Below are 16,470 nucleotides of genomic sequence, written 5' to 3' on the forward strand. Positions count from 1 at the left end.
ATAACAAATTGCATTGAAAAATGAAAAAAGCAACAAGAATGAAATGCACTTATCACTCGTTCTCTGATTCGGCCTCCACAGAAGCAATATTTGCATGTAGAATTGAGTCCATCTATCAACAAGAGTTAGTCCAGTTAGTAAGGAGTCAGCTCATAACCCACAAAATCGTGAGTTTAAATCCCGCTGCCTATGTCAGGACCCTATTAGTGGGTGATTTGTAAGTATCTCTGTAAGCGTTCTCTCAGCCTGGAGGCATACCCTGGTCCTGGTGAGTCCCTGAGACCCAACTAACCTAAATTGTAGTAAACTTTAGTATACCCAAAAAAAAAAAAAGAATTGAGTCCGTCTCACCAGAAATATATATTGCATAAATGGAACAAATGTTTGCTTGCGTTAGTTTTCAAGGAATCATCAATCACTTTATTTTTTTCCCAAAAAAAAAAGTTATTAAGTAACTTTAAAATATTATCAGAACATCGATAAAGTAAGATTCAAAGTATAACACGCTCCAATACTATATTTCAAACCAGCCTAGATTCGCAATATACAATGACCAGTATATATTAGCTGCATTTCCATAACACACATAACCAGCATGTCTGGACTCAAACCCTGTACAATACACACACCTTATCTATCTATTTATCCTATGAAACTTTGAAGCAGGAAGATGGATTGAGAAAACCTCCCTAATTAAGCGCAATGCTCGGAAGTCTTCAACTTCAAATCGGCGTAAACCGACACAGGATGCATGGCACAGAGCCCTTTTTTTGTCTCTCCATTTCATTAGTGATTAGTGTTTATTTCATCTGAGGGGGGAAAATCATTTTGCACCATGTTTCTTATATTATTCCGCTCAGCTTGACAATCTCAAAGATTTAATCGTTGAAAAACATAACCATATTCATGTTGATGGAAGAAGACGGGCAGTGTACACGAATCCGTTTGTTGAATTTGGGTTTTTATCCATTTTAGCCTGATACATTGACTTGAAAATAGAGTAAACAAATTGCAATCTAAAAAAAAATTGTAAAATTATTCAAATGGAGAGCAATTAATTCTTATGCCTTAGTCAGTCTTGAATTTGTTCCCTTGCCTCTGTCTCTGCCCTAAGCCATTCTCTGCAATTAACAATTAGTCAATGAATCTTCTTGCTCTGTTTTTCTTTCTGACTTGTGGATGCTCAATCATATTCATTTATAAATATTTGTCTTGTCCGTCACATCAGCATAGTTTCACAGATTTCACAACACCGTTAGGCATTAGCCCTTGTTAAACGGTTTTAAACATTAGGTACTAACATAGCTAATTAACGGAATAAATTTAAATGATTTGATAAATATATATATAAAGTTCCGCGCATGAACATTTCTTTTTTTTTTTTAACCGAAAAAGCTTAAGATCATTAAAAGAAAAACGTAATAGAGACACTTATGCAGAAATAGAAAAGAAACGAAGGCGACAGCCAAATGACATCGCAGAGCCACAGAGACAAACCGAATAAAGACAAATAGCCTAAACTTGCAGGTTGAAAGTGAGGAGGCCAGTTTTTATTCCACCATAATCAAAAGAAAGAACAATAGAGAGTGGTTGTCCAAAGTCCCAAGACATGCTTTCCCGGGCCCACCTTCTTTGATGCCAATGCTGCAAAGACAACAGCAGCTTCAACAAACCCCTCTGTGACAGAAGGGTGAAGAGACCTTTGAAATTTGATAACAAATAGAAAAGAAACAGTGATCATGGCAGAAGTAAACCAGCATCCAGAACAAACAAAAATCACCCACAAGAAAAGGTGAAGACAGATCAAACAAGACAACCGCAAAAAGAAAAACAAAAACAAGTCACAGTGCTTAATCCTAAAAACAAACAGGGGAGACCTATACTCCAAATGCACACCACAGAGACCCCCCCACTCCTGATAGCATTGAGAAAAGACCCTCATGGCGATTGGGTGGCTGTGAGCCAGCCACCAAACCTCAGAAAGCAAGTATCAGCAAGATGAGCTTCTATCGATCCCAACTTCAGACCATCCCACAGCTTCAGTGTGTTAAACTTCAGATTCCTCAGAGTCTTGATTCCAACCTTTAACGAAGCTTCACCCAGCATTATCGACTCCTCGACTACCTTGTAAGTCTTGATCCCCACCCTCTCAAAGCCTCCGAGCTGATAAACGTTAAGATCCCCGCCAACCTTCTGAATCGCTGCCGCCAGACTCAGAGCTCCTTTTTCTCGAAGCAGACACCCCTGCTCCATCTCATTGGAAAGCCAGCCGCAATCTCCTATCTCACCCTTATCAAAACACCTTCCTTCACTTACCTGAGGAAATCTCAGGCATGAAACTGCGGAAACCCCAAGACGCCATCGCTAAAATCTCCTGCAGTGGAGAGAACTCCAACGAAGACTCCGGCTTTGACAAAACCCTAGGAAAGACCCCAGGACCTGAGTTTTCATGCGCGCGCACCTACTATTGGATTATAAGCGAAGGAGAGATGAGCCGAAATGATGCCCTATAGTCCTATACCAATTTCTTGTATGGGTAAACGACAACCGGTCAAACTTGATGCTGAATTTTATATCAATATCTTACGCCAGCGAAGTAACGAAGGAAAATTAATTCAATCCCATTTTAAATATAAGGAATATGATAAAACGAGGGCATCCCCTATGCATCTTAATTAAAAGTATATATTCTTTTTTTCCCAATATTATTTCACCTATACTAGAAAGGCACAGATAATAGGAATGCTAATGAATTTGGTAAGTGCATGTCTATATATATATATATATATATATATATGGTATATATATAAATTCCCTGTATATATAAACTTATGCTATAATTTCCGCCCAAAATTAGGTCGATGCAATCCTTTTTATTTAGGAGATTTCAAAATGGAACCAAGTTTTAGAAGTATGTGGCTTAAATGGCATTAAACTCCAAGTGAACATGTGAGGGTGTGTCCCTTCTAGAACCAAAATTTCCTTCGCATCTGTCCAGTTGTTAACATATATTGCATGGCGCAAATCCTCCTTCCATCCCCTAATGTCCTCTCCTGTAATCTACCCCATGTTAGCATGCAAAGCATCAAAACGAGTACGTAGCATCATGTTTGGCTTATAACCACACCAAAGTCACTTTTTTCAAGCAAAATCACTTCTTAAAAAGGTTATGTTCAATTATTTGTTAAATGCATCTTGAGGATGAGAAGATTTAATTTACACGTCCATAATGTATTGGTTAAAATAATGAAAAGCAATTAACCAAAATGAAAACTTCAATATGATGCACTGCTAGGATAGAAAGAAAGAAAACTTTCATGAATTTCAATTAGCAGGGAAAAGCTCCATTTGAAGAATCTCAAGTTTTGTTTCGCTTATATAAATTTAATTAAGCAAATATGCGTATTAATTATTGTATTCAACAAAAATTGGGGAAAAACCTTCCGTTACTTTTGTTGAGACTCCTTGACAAGGTTCCATGTTTGTAAAGAGCATTAAGTTGAACTTAGTTAACACAACCGCTGCGATATTTTTTTACAGATGTTGATCCAAAAATGACAAAAAACAAAAAGCTTTTGTAGTCATTCACCTGATTCCTCGTATGGCCCTGGTGAGCATTGTTCCATGTCACCTGATGGTTCTCCAAATACCAATGGTGAGTCAAGATTTGATCTTACGGCTGCACCGCCATGGAAAGGGGAAGAGCCGCCAGGTGAAGGACGGTGCAGCACCGCGAGAGGATCAAAGTCGATCAGTGAGTTCTGTCCCAAGTCACCTCTCAATGTTGACATTTTGAGGACCTATATAATATGACGAGTTACGAGAGAGATCTGTATGATCAATGCGAGTTAAAGTTCTTATTAATTAGTCGCACGAAAAGATGGAAGTATATATAATGAATTAAAATAAAAACAAGAATGAAATGCAGTTACCCCTCGACCTTGAGCCTAGGAACCAGCAAGTCATGGCTGCAAATCGAACAGAGGAGCAACAACAAATAACAAAAATTAAATTTTCTGCCGCATCTCTGTTCTTTTCTGTAGTGTCCCATCACATCGAAATTTAGAAACCAATTATATTTTTGTTTGAATAATTGTTATAAAGTCCTAAGAAATGAACATAATTACTAAAAAAATCCCAATGATAACAAAGTAGCCTACAATAATAAGTTCTAGAATAAAAATGACAATTGTTCAATTGTCATTGGGACTTATCCTTTGTGACTTATTGTAAATCTCCATAAAAGATAACACACATATGTACATACATAAAGATATCTAAATCATCTTTAAATTAGGTTATCCTTTCAAATTAGGGCTAGGGTTAGATCATAGATTTTTATTCTTATTACCTAATTTGGGTTCAACGTAGTATAGTGTAATGATCATACATCTAATTTTGTTTGAGAAAGCAATTTAATTTTAACTTTTAAATTACAAAAAAAATCCTCTCGACAAGTGGTGGCTGGAGATTGACAATGACAGGTTGTGGTAATAGCCGGCAGTGACTTCAGTTTGCCCTCTTGCCTCAATCTCTGCCCTATTCTTTCTTTCCACGATCTCTTTTTGCGTCGCTTCCCTTTTCTCTCCCAAATGACTCAGTCCTCTATATCGTAGTTTTAGCCAGTGACCGTGCCATCATCTTTGCTTCTTTTGAGATTTGATCACCTGCAATACTTATGAGGGTCCGGTGAGGGGGGTAAAGAAACAAAAAGATGTGCGCGCGGGAGGAACCCTTGTGTTAGATGTATCCTAGTCACCTTTCCCTATTCCTCTGGGGTGATGTGAGGGGATCCATCTATTGATTTCAAGTTAGAAAAATAAGTCTCTGTTAACCAAAAACATACTCCTTGTTTGCTAATTACTGAGAACTCCGTTTCAATTTAAAAAAATATAGACTTTTCCCGAAATAAAAAAGGTAAGTTGCACAAGCCCTTCTTCAAAATTTAATTAAGCTTTTACTTTCATCCACTCAACTATTAGTTGACCATCAAATCACGTTCTTAAATTTTTTGTTTTAACTAGAATATCCATATGTATTGTTGTCAAACCCGCTAGTTGACTCTCCAAGTTAGCATTTTTTTTTACATTTTTAGCTTACAAAATCATATCGACTCGTTGTTGTACTAACTGTAAACTCGACTGAATTTATGAGTTCATTCATCAAATTTACCATTTCTATGTTTTTAGCGCATAAAAGTTGAAGAAGAGAGAAGTGATAATATGGTTGAGAAGATGAAAACCTTAAAAAATGGATGTTTGTATGAATAATGGGTACCCAATATTTTCATCATTTCCTCCTGAAACAGTAAAAGCTCTTGCAAACATAATTGTAACAATTAAGGCACCGACAACTAAGCATGAAGATGCTGTATCTTTTATCCATTTCTCTCCTTGCTTCATTAACTCTTTGAGTTTCTCTGAATAATTCTGCAGCTGTCACGCCAGCCCTGTTTAGAAATAGCCTAAAGCTTGGAGGTGTTGAACTCTCCATCTCCTGCATTTGTTTCAAAAAGTATTATTGCATTTCACATTCTTATCAAACCCAGACAATTACTATATACAGTTTGGGAGAAAAATAATGAAGTATAGCCTTTCACATTCTTATCAAAACCAGATTAATATTGCAACTAGTTTGGGAGAAAATGATCAGTTAAAAAAACTGGAACTTCGATTCAAAGCCAAGCTTCATGGTATTTACTTTCTTTGTGATGTATTTGAATGATTTTATAACATTCAACGTGGCTCTGCACACTTGATTATAATAGATTCAATCTTATAAAGAGAAGTATGGCTCAAAGATTAATAAACATCTTTCTCTAACCTTAAACCATTGCAATTCTCTCTGCATTTGTAATGAAGATGCGTAGATGCGATTAAGACCATGATCATCAGGAGCCTTTATAGCCACCTTATGCATCAAGGTATGTCCAGGATCATTATCGGGTCTCATTGTTACCAGGCCATGCTTGAAGCGAAGGCCATGGATAAGGTTGAAAACCTTAGCTTGCCGATAATCAAGACTAGTTGCCAACATATCTTAAAAGAAGGAAAAGGAAAGAAGAAAAGAAAAGGGAGGAAAGAGAATTCAAGAAAAATGATAGTTAAATTTCAAAAATCCAAAAGGTGACATGATCTTTGAAAATTTTCAAATCATCATAATAAATAAATTAGAATTTTAAAATATTAGTGAATTTACAATGTTGCTCATTTTTTCAACAAAAAACTCAAGTTACCAACACCAGTCGGCCGATCGCTGATGCTGGAGCCTTACATAGGACGGAAGGTAGCATAATACTACATAACATACCAAAACATTGAGCATGAAAATAAAAACGAAGCAGCCTGGAACCCAAACGGCCTGTGAGGCATCCTAATGGAGTGACAGAACAAAGATAACTCCCCATATCTTGTTAACCACTTGCAAAAGCCCCGTCATTATCGAAAGTTGAGCTGATGCTGTTACAGCTTAAAGGGTTATCTTCGGCTCCCAGGAAAGCTGAAATGAAGTCTCTGTACATTCATTTTCTTCTTATCAGAAGAAATTCTCTGGACACATACTATTTGATAAATGAAGCTTTGAACCGTTCTAAGAGTATTAATAATAGTGCATGTCATAATAATATTTGCAACAGCCACAGCTTCTTTTCTTATTAAAGATCACGTCAACGTAATTGATCGATAAGAAACATCCAATCGTAATTATTCCAATCATAGAAGAACAAAGCGGTACATCAATTACAAATCCATCTCATGGCCAAGGCTTGACTTTCCTGTCAAAGATATTCCCATGCGTAGAAACAAAAGTGTGAAGAGGAAGGGGGAATTGTGACAGCACAAAGAGGAAGATGGGGACACTTGCAAATATAATAATTGGAAGGAGACCCCATGAGTAGTTTGTGTGTTTTAGCATGAGACGAATGGTAGGCAGAAAGGCTATTATCATGCTTACAATAGAGATGAAAAGAAAGAAAAGACCCAAAATTAACTTTGTAGGCAAGGACTTGAGAAACTTTTCCTCTGAGTATTGAGAGGTTAGGATTGCTAGAAACATTAAAACAGAAGTTGAAGAGAGAAGTGATAACATGGTTGAGAAGATGAAAACCTTAAAAAATGGTTGTTTGATAAATAATGGGTATCTAATATTTTCATCATTTCCTCCAGGCACAGTAAAAGCTCCTGCAAACATAATTGTAACAATTAAGGCGCCGACAACTAAGCATGAAGGTGCTGTATATATCTTTTATCCATTTTTCTCCTTGCTTCATTAACTCTTTTTGTGAGTTTCTCTGAATAATTCTCAGGCTGTCATCCATTCTTGTTTTGAAATATCCTAAAGCTTGGAGGCGTTAAACTCCCCACCTCCTGCATTTGTTTCAAAAAGTATTATTGCAGTTCACATTCTTATCAAAACCAGACTGCTACTATATCCAGTTTGGGAGAAAAATAATGAAGCATTTCCTTTCACATTCTTATCAAAACCAGATTAATATTGCAACTAATTTGGGAGAAAATGACCAGCGAAGAAACTGGAACTTTGATTCAAAGCGTGGCCTCATGAGATTTACTTTGTAATGTCATTGAATGATTCTATAACACTCAACGTGCCTCTAAAGAAGGCGAAACTCATAGGGGAACATTCTCAGATATACTTTCAGACAAACTGTATTTAGTTGATTGCTTTACACACTTGATTATAATAGATTCAATCTTATAAAGAGAATATGGCTGAAAGATTAATAAACATCTTTCTCTAACCTTAAACCATTGCAATTCTCTCTGCATTTGCAATGAAGGTGCGTAGATGCGATTAAGTACATGATCAGGAGCCTTTATAGCCGACTGATGCATCAAGGCATGTCCAGGATCATTATCAGGTCTCATTGTTACCAGGCCATGCTTGAAGCGAAGGCCATGGATAAGGTTGAAAACCTTTGCTTGCCGATAATCAAGAGCTTTATTGAAACACAAAACCATCATTCTACGGAGGAAAATCTCTGGGATTGCATTTGATACTTGAAGAACAAACTCAACATTCCCTTCTTTGGCTACAAGACTTAAAGCCTCATCTATAAATCTTTTTTGGTATGCTTTCCTTGCATTCTTACAGACTAAATGAAGAAGGTCATCTGCTTGTGCATGCAGCAGCTTTAGCTCTTGCACTTTCTTAACTCCTACATTGATCATGCATGGATCTTTTAGTTAGTTTAATTTAACTTATGAGAATTAAGAGTAAGCCTGAGCAAGTAACCAATTCTTTGAAGAGATGTATGGAAGTTAGCATCCATACCTGCAAAATTATCGGTGGAGGTGATGAGCCTTAATAGTAAGCCATGCCCTGTAAATTAAGGCCAAATCTTTTGTACCTGTTAATTAACATCACTTTAAAAAGCAATGTAAAGGTTACACGTTTTAATGCCTACAAATTTATATATTGTTCCTCTATATTCTCCTAATAATATTTTTGTAACATACCTAGCTCATTAAGTTTTATTTTATCTCCTTGACTTCTATCTTCTTGTTGGATGTCAACACAAACATCATTGATAGCTGCAGTTGAAGGTATATTTATATCTTAAATAGGCGAGGAAACATTGTCGTTAAAAAAATTCATAAATAATAATAATGATTATAAATAAATAAATATGATAATGAAAGAGAAAGGAAAGCATTTAAAATTCATATGGCTAGCCAAGGACACAGATACTGACAGTTATAAATCCATCGTTACCAGAAAATAAGTTCACTTGGGTGAACAATAGCGGTGTTCAAGGTTGCGATCTCATGAATTGGCGTCCACCTTTCATGATCGGCGGGCACGAAAAGCAATTCTTCACATTGTTGAAGCAAATTCAAAGCAATATCTGCAGATATTTATATAGTCATGCCATGAAGAATTGACAAGAGCATAAAAAACATGGAGACAAATGACAAGAAATAATACACACTACAAACGATATCTTATATTTAGAATGAGGGATGGTATAATACTAGATAACAATACCGAAACATTGTGCATGGAAACAACAACGGTATTTGTTTGTAAGGGCCCGTGTATATGAGAGAGGATTTTTGAACGATATAACCTTCTCAAAAAGGTTATGCTCAATTATTGTTACATGCATCTTGAGGATGAAGAGATTTACATGTTTATAATGTACTGGTTAAAATAATGAAAAGCAACTAGCTAGCCAAAGTGAAAACTTCATTATGATGCACTAAGCTACAAGTAAAGAAAGAAAGAAATCCTACACATGAAATTTTAATTAAGAGGCAAAGCTCCATTTGAAGAATCTCAAACGTTTTATGTCAATCATGTAAATTACTGAAATTTAACTAAGTAAATATGCCTATTTTTCAGACTTGTCGACAAAGTTCCATTACTAATGTGATCTCCTGAACGATTTTGATCTTTCCATTTACAACATTAAATTGAATTAAAAAATTTACTTACAAAAAAAAAATACTGAGTCCTTTTTCTGTGTGTGGCCGAACCTTTGTCAACACATTGCTACAATAACTTTTTTTTTTTTTTTAACAGCTCTTGGTCCAAATGACATAGAGAAAAAGAAGACCTTTTGTCCTCATTCACCTGATTCCTCGTTCGGCCTTGGTGACTCAGGTGAAGGACGTTGCAGGCCCACAAGAGGATCCAAGGCGATTGGCGCTGCGTTTTTTGTGAAGTCACCTGGCAATGTTGACATTTTGGGGATCTGTGTAATATAATGACTGCGAGAGAGATCTGTATGATCCATTCGTGTTAGTTAATTGCACAAAAAAATGGAAATATAGATATTGAATTAAAATAAAAGCAAGAATAATGAAATGCAGTACCAGTCGATTGTGAGCCTTGGATGGACCCAACAAGCTAGCTATGACTGGAAATTGAGCAGAGTAGCAACAATAAATATGCCACATTGCATATTTGGAATATATGCTTGCTTGCAAACGTTTCCAACGAATCAACTCAAAATATATTTGCGCCCGGAAATCAGTACATTACTTTGGAATTCAAAAAAAAAAAAAAACACAACAAAAGAGAGTCTAAATTAACAATGCTTTGCCTCGTAGCTTCATTTTATTTGTATTAATTTGTTTCAAAAGAATCGCTCACTTTTCTTTTGATTTTTTTTCCCTTCCTTTGGATTATGTTAAAAAGGAGCAATCTTAATAGCCAAGAAGCAAAGGGAAATTGAATCCGTGACCTCCCTCAAACAAAATTAGAATTTTAAAATATTAATAAATTTATAATGTTGTTTTCATTTTCTCTTTAAAAAAACTCTAGTTACCAACACTGGTCGGCCGATTGTTGATGCTAGAGTCTTAGCAACCAAGCAATTACTTTTTTGAAAATTTTTACAATATTCGTAATGTGATTAACAATTCTTATAACAATATTCACAACTCCATTAACGTCATTTATCATGTGTTTTTCAGATTTTTAAATTGAGAATTTTTTTTTCAACAACTGTAATATGGCTGTCATTGACCAAGTCATATCAGATGTATTTAAATTAATATTATTAATTTCCTACACATTTAATTTAATTAATTAAATACATACTAAGTGTATAATATGACTAATGGCGTTAATAAAGTTGTGAATATTAAAATAAGAGTTAACTACCATGTTACAAGTGCTGAAAAAAATCTCAGTTTAAAAACTCAGAAGACACATGGTAAATGGTGTTTAATCTCATAATAAGAGCTGTAAAAAAAAAAATCCCATAAGATCAGACACTTAGTAATTTCTCTGAGTTTAATATCCTATCATGTAAAGTAGTTAATGACATTAATAGAGTTGTAAATATTATTATAAAAGTTAGCAATTACTTTATAGATTTTGAAAAAAGTCCCCAAAAAATATTTATAGGTCATCGGAGCTCTAGTACCAATCGTCAGTGCCTGAGTTTTGGCTAGCCAATAAGGGTGACTTGAGATTTTCTTAAAAAAATAATAGAAGACAATGTTATAAATTCACCAATATTTGAAAATTCTAATTTAATCATTAGGACTAATTTGAAATTTCTCAAATTCAGATGACTCTTTGAAGTTCTCGAAATTTAACTATTATTTTTTGGGAGTTTTTTGAAAATAAAAAATAAAAAAGGTACAGAAAAAGGTGAGAGAAAAAAGAAAGAAAGAAAGAAAAAAGCTCCAAATAAGTATTCCACCTTAAGTTGTTATAGCTTTCGCTTTAGATTTTGTTATTGTCTTTGGAGCAAGCTGCCTTATTTTGTAGTTGAAAAATTTAAATGGAAAATTACAGAGAAGTCTCAAATAATTAAGTTAATCATTTTTAGTTTTCTAAAATTTGAGTTATTACTAATAAGTGCCAAAGAATGTGGGAATAATTTTGAAAAATATGTGTAAAATTACTCAAGCAAACTTTAATCACATTGATCCAAATTTGACTTCCCCCCTTTGATTGGTTTAACCGCCGGCAATGGCCGCACTGCATAACCGCAGAACAATCACTAGCGAGTCATTGACCGATTGCCAGACTACAATCCGTAGTAGGGGCCCGGCTGCCTATTATTACATTAATATAAATGTTTTGATAATATTTTATTAAATATTACTCCTCGGATCTTTAATATGAGATATAATTAATTAATTTAATTTAATTGAGGAAGTTATATAAGCTAGTTAATTATAAGAAATATGACATGTTTTTTCTAAAGTATCGTAATCATTCTTCTTAATATCTTTCCTCCCTCTCTTGAATTGATTATGCTTGAAGAAGCATCAATAGGGATAATTTAAAAATAATAATAAATACAAAAAATAGCTTTTATATTTAGGACTGAGATTAACCCAACAATTAGGTTTTATATTAAGAAAGGGAATAGTAATATTTAAGCATTTTAAAAATTGTTTTTTAACAAGTCAGCAATATAGATGTTAACTTGTGACTATTTAAAAATCTTTAAAATATTAACATTTTAATACTCCTTCGATCCTTAATATAAGACCCATTTAACTAATTTGATTAGATTAAGGAAGTTAGGTAAATTAGTTAATTATAAAAAATGTGACACGTTTTTCCTAAAATATTATAATCATCTTTCTTAATACCTCATTTTCTTCTTTTACTTGATTATGGTTGATGGTAGAGGTGGTAATGCGGGCTGGCGGTGCGGATACGGGCCAGCCCGTGGCGGTGCGGGCCCAAAGCGATGCGAGCTGGCATTTTGCCAGCCCGCCTATATATTCTTTTTTTTAAAAAATAAAAACTATTATTATTAATATAAGTTGAGCTTAATTTGAAATATTAAAATTAGACTTTGAATCTTGAATTTGAGTAGTAAGTTATGATAAAATAAAGTGAAGATTAATTTATAATTTAAGAATATATTTTTAAAAACTAATATATTTTTTATAAATAATTAATTTAACTAGTTTTTTTATTCAAAGTAATTTAGTTTTCTTATCTAAATTAATTAAGTAGGTATTTTATGTATAAATGTATAAGTATCAGATGTTTATTTAATTTTATAAAGGCTTTTATAGTGACACAACAAATAAATGAAAAATAAAATATGGACGATGATCTTCGTATAACTACACACAGAATCACAAATATATAAAGTGTTTAATTACTTATGCAATAATATGAAAGAAGCAATGTTTAATTGTTCATGTAGAATTTGAGAGTCAAAATATTTTAACTATATTAGGAATTATATGAAAAATTAAAAAAAAAAAAAAAAAGCGGGTAACCCGCGGGCGTCGCGGGCTCAAAACGGTGTGGGCTGGAATAGCCCGCACCTTGGCATGCCAACCCGAGCTTGCCTTTTTTAGCGGGCTAGCGGACCCAACCCGTATTACCAGCTCTAGTTAAGAAAGTATCCATAGAAGTAATTTAGAGAAAATTGATAAATATGAGAAATGGGTTTTATATTCAGGATCAAAACTAACTTAATAATTAGGTTTTATATTAAAAATCGGAGGAGTAACAGTTTATAGTAATTTAATACTCTTCCAATCCTAAATATAAAACCTATTTTGTAGTGTAAATTATATTATAAATGAGTCTTATATTCTGGATCGAAAAAATAATATGTTGCTGGACTACTATAAAATGGGATTGGTGGTGGGGTCAAATCAATTAAAGAGAACTCAAATGATAATTCAACAATTTCACACTTTTTTTAAAAAAATTAGTTCACGGGAGAACTCCCTGCAATTAATATTAATCAATTCTCAAAAAAAAAAATTTATGTCATGTACTTTTTTCAATTAACTCTCACAAAATTCTCAAATTGCATTCCCTTAATCACAATTTTATGTCTAAAAAGAAAAAAACAATCATTATTTTATTTGAGTTATAAATTAATGAACTTGTGCTATAAATCACCAAATTCTTGTTGTAAAAATTTGATTTTGAGTAGTAAATCTTTGTAAATTTTATAGGTGGATAAACAATTCAAATCCAGCAATTTAAAGCAAAAATTTGACAATTTGTAATATAAATTTGGTAATTTACAATAAATATAAGAAAATTCACAATCCCAAATATAATTCTTTTGGTATAAATCAACAATCAAATTTGACAATACACAACAAGAATTCAAAAATTTACAACACAAATTTATGATTTGCAAAAAACACAAAAGAATTCATAACTCTAAAATAAAGTAAAAGTATTTTTGTCTTTTCATTGATCTTGGGGGTACAGACGTACAGTGATGTTTTTTTTTCCAAGAGTTGATTGATATTAATTAGCTATTTTGGGGGTTTACTCTCTTAATTCAAAGTCTCTTAACAATCAAGTCTATTTAATTTCTTTTAAAAAATTTAACTTTCCAGTTTTCTGTTTATTCAAAACACTTATTTATTTATTTATTTCACAAAAATGTCCATGTGACTGACAAGAAACAGCTTAATTAATTATTCAAACCCAACATTTTAGAACAATAATTGTGCTTAGCCAAATTGCAGGGGGAAGCCGATTTTTGGTCTTGAGCAAACCATTATTTGCATCATATTTAGAGGTAATTAGAGGTGACTGAATATTGACTGGATAACGATTCATTTAAAGGAAAAATCACAAAAAAAGGACATTAAAAATAGAAAAATTGTAAATAGGGACATATTACAATATTAGTATTGGTTTTGATAATAATTAATAAGCAAGTTATAACAATTATTTTGAACGGATCTCTGAATGTAATTTTCCAATTTTTAAAATTTTTTTGCTATTTTTTTTTTTAATTAATTTTCTCCAACTCACATACTTATTTTCTTACACCATAAAATCACTCTTAAAGAGATAATCTGAACACCCCTAATGAGCATACAAATATTATTTTATTTTATTTTTAAAAAATATTTTAATATACAGAGTCTAAAATAAAAAATATTAAAAATATTTATTTAAAAAATTATTCTTTAAAAATTTTAAATGTTGATTGTTGAAATTGCGTTCAGATAATTTAGATCTTATCTCATAGCTGTTAAATGTTGATTGTTGAAATTTATCACCAGTGGTACATCATTATAGAGGATTATTGTATCAGTTTTTTTTTTGGGGGGGTGTGGAATAAAATCAAGGTTAAACTTCCTTATGTCATGGCCTTTCCTCTAAGATATGCTTCCCAGAGGTTAAATAATAGGAGAAAAATAGGTCTTGGAGGCTGTGTGACCCAACTGTTTGACTCTTCACGGGTATGTTGGGTGCGCGACGAATCTTATGTGCTTCTAAGAAAAGAAATTTCTTCATTTTTCGGGGTCTTGTAGGGGCATGGAAAAACATAAAAACTCTTAGATTGAAATGAAAAAATAAATGTACCTCTAATTACTTCAAAAATGGTAAGATTTTTGGCACAAGAGGGGTTGATTGGTTCTGATTTTTCTATTTTTCAAAAAATTCTAAGTCGGGTTTCTCTCCTACTTGTATCGAATAGAATATGTTCAAGCCAAATCTTTTGTTGAACGAAGGATGGAACAAAAAAAAAAACAAGAGGAAATTAGTTGATGAATTTTATGTTATTGTTATATAATAGACATGATCATTTTGGACGCGCATCTAATTACGCTTTGCAGCTCTACCCTCCCAATGAAATTGGCAAATGAAATAATCACCAACAAATGGGTCTCGACATGGGCCTTCATTCCATTCTGTTCCAGCCCATCTGGCTTAGGCCACAAATATTAAAGTTGAACCGATACTGTTACAGACTTTACAGGGTTATGTCGGACTTCCCATAAGCGGACGAAATGAAGGTTCTGTACATCCATTTTCGTCTTTATCAAAAGAAATTCTCACCACCAATGAAAATTGGATCCAACAGAAAGAATTAATTCCTCACAACGTGATGAACTAAAATTTGAATCCCCGTCGGAAGAGTTGCTCACATTTGTTGCCTAATAGTGCCTTGAATAAGATTGCTTCTAATAGGAGGATACCTATGTTTTAGCAAAAACAAAAAAACAAAAAAAAAAAGAAATTCTCACCGCCTACTTTGAAACGAAATTCTCTAACCATATATTTAGTGAATAAAGCTTTGAATCGTTCTAAGAGCATCAAAAATATTTCAAGTCATATTTCACAGTTTGTATCTGATATTTCCCATTCATTCCAAAATCATCTGGTATTGTCATTTAAATTTCAATATATTCTAAAATATTAATTTATTAAACTGTTTTAAAATCCTAATTCTCCTACTGGTAAATTTGGAAAAGGAAAATACAGGGATTCCAATATTCAATATTTATCAAATATCCGGAAGATGTATCATTTTTATTATCGGAATCGCATCAAAATCGGAGAAAAATATATCCGGCAGCTGCTAAGTTACGACATCTCTATTACTTCCCTGCTAGAGATATTCCCATAAGTTGGAAACGCAGCATGAAGAAGAAGAGGGAATTGTGACAGCACGAAGACGGATACTGGAACCAATGCAATTATAATAATGGGAAGGACACCATGCGTAGTTGGTATGCTTACAATAGACATGTCAAGCAGTCAAATAATAGAACACAGAGGGGGGCGTCAGTTACGCATACCTCCCAAGCAGTCTGGCAAATGAAATAATCACAAACAAATGGGTCTCAACTTGGTCCTTAACTCCAATCTGTTCAGCCCATCGGGCTTATACTGAAGCTGCAGGTTTTGGGACATAAATATCGAAAGTTGAACCGATGCAGTTACGGCATTACAGGGTTATCTTGGGCTTCCAATAAAAGCTGAAATGACGTCTCTTTACATCCATTTTCTCCTTATCAGAAGAAATTCTCTAGACAAATATTTAATAAATGAAGCTTTGAACCCGTCCTAAAAGCATAAATAATATTTCAAGTCATAATAATATCTGCAACGGCCACAGCTTCCTTTGTTATTAAAGATCGCGTTTCATATACATTTCATAGCAATAGTCCCACTTTCCTATTAAAGACAGTCCCATAAGCAGAAAAGGCTGTATTACGAACAACAGGAATCAGTGACAACAGGGAATAAGAGATG

This window comes from Neltuma alba, unplaced genomic scaffold (assembly GCF_004799145.2).
Source record: "Neltuma alba isolate B1F8T4 unplaced genomic scaffold, ASM479914v2 tig00011541_pilon, whole genome shotgun sequence".
Lineage (NCBI taxonomy): Eukaryota > Viridiplantae > Streptophyta > Magnoliopsida > Fabales > Fabaceae > Neltuma > Neltuma alba.